A 2146-nucleotide genomic window follows, 5' to 3' on the forward strand; every position below is an offset into this window, starting at 1 on the left:
ATTCTTGTTCAATGCAATAATATAGTATTTGTTGGGATAGTATTTTCTTTTTAAATCAGAAAGTAAACTATCATGAGGGATTTTTCTTCGCTTATCGTAAATTTCTGACGTTATCTAATCAACATAAAGCAAGCCATTTTACCTGATTTAAAATCGATAAAAAATATCTTTCTTATTTAAAATATATCTGAAGTATATCGGAGAATATAACCATTGATTTATAAAGATTAATGTTACACACACACAGAGGTAATTGCGCCTTCGTTGTTTTCATTGCAATTGTTTTCATTCTGGTCAAAATTGTTTGAAAACATAAAGAGAGATATCAGAATAGAAACGATTTGAGATGCAAAAAAAAAAACATTGGAAAAATACCAATGGCGCAGGCTTAAAAAGCTTTCTTCAATTAAGAATAAATATGTGTTAATTACAAACGTTGGTGAGATGAGTCGGTTTTGGAATAAATTTAATTTACAATGTACCGTGAAGCAGTCATTTTGACTCTTTCCCAGCAGAAGTCGTGTATTTCGGATACATTATATACTGCTGGATAGACACAGGGAAGCTTTTAAGAAACAATGTAATGTTGAATGGGCGAATTTTGTATTGTACTGAAACGGTCCAAATTGTTTCTGTAAATTTCGCCATTTCATATCAAAATAGAATCTGTTCAAATTGACATTGTTTCAAACATACATGAATTTACTGTGGTATTGAAACCTAACTACAGTGTATCGATTTTCCGTGAAAAAAATGATAGTGAGAATATCTTTCAATATAAATTATTAAAATTCTACACGTGTTACCTGTTGGCCTTTGTTGTGTGGCAGAGACGATATTTGTGATATACTTATTTTTAGTATTATATAACGGTATATACGTATGCCCTGATATAGTGTTAATGAGCTTTATTTCTGTGGTATAGTTATTTCCTTAATTGGCTTCTTGGATTGGTTTGGTTTTATGTATTTTTATCATTGTCAGTTTTTTAAAGTTGTCACCTCTTGGGTTACCCAATGGTCATTTTTGTTAGTTCTTTTTGTGTGATCGGTTATTTTGGCGCGACATTTGTCAGATGCTGGATTACGTCTTGACGAAGCAGATAGAAAGAACAGGTAAGAAATTTACTAACTTGCACAAATTAATAGTTCTAATTCTGAATTATCTGCTTCCAGTTATATTTTCATATCAACATTTTGTTCGTATTTCTTTGTTTTACAGAAAATACGATTACATGAAATTTCGCCAGGATAATTCCAAACAACTCGAAATGGCCCTGTTCCACAAATAGGGACAGTTTCTATATTTTAATACTTTTAATTATTTATTAGTGAATGCTATTTTTATTGTACTCTTTGTCTATTTATTGTATCGTCTCCGTATCCATTAATACTTAGTAAGATAACATTCACATCCATGTGTTTAATGCCACATGTGTATAAATATAAGTTAATTAATATAAGGTAAATCTAGAGGTAATGTAAGTTTTGTAATTTTTTTTTAGAACTTTGTTCGTTTATGTAACATCTAAGAAAATTGTTGCTTTGTTTGTTTGTTTGTTTGTTTATGTTTAACGGCCCATCGACGGCTGTGGTCATTTAGGGCCATGGTGATTTATTTATTTATTTATCTTATTTTAACAAACATGTGAATCGCGAAGATAAAATCAGATAAAAATGGTTCATTTTTAAAAGTATTCGCATTGTATGTGTAGATAATAAAAATAATAATAAAAGGGGGTTGAAATGATAAAAGAGATAACGAATAGATGATATGGCATATGCGGTATATATATAACGTCAAAAATGATAAGGTTGGTTAAAAGACATCAGAGTCTATAAAATAGACCGATATCTTTCAAATAGGTAAATAATGCCTTCGAATCCACGGAACTGAAAAGTGTTTTCATATCCGGGACTCGGAAGTAGTTATCACGAATGTGTTTAAAATCGGAACATTCTATTAAAAAAGAGGCCCAAGGGCCTTAGCGGTCACCTGAGTTATATCATAGGTACTGGTAGCTTTATTTTATTGTTTAGATGTGATGTGGAAATCAGCATGTAAACTAAGTGAAATACAATACTTGTCATGTCATCAATGGATAAGAATTTGAAAATATTGGTAAATGTTCCCTTTGGGGCCCCGC

This window comes from Mizuhopecten yessoensis, unplaced genomic scaffold (assembly GCF_002113885.1).
Source record: "Mizuhopecten yessoensis strain PY_sf001 unplaced genomic scaffold, ASM211388v2 scaffold10867, whole genome shotgun sequence".
NCBI classification, from domain to species: domain Eukaryota; kingdom Metazoa; phylum Mollusca; class Bivalvia; order Pectinida; family Pectinidae; genus Mizuhopecten; species Mizuhopecten yessoensis.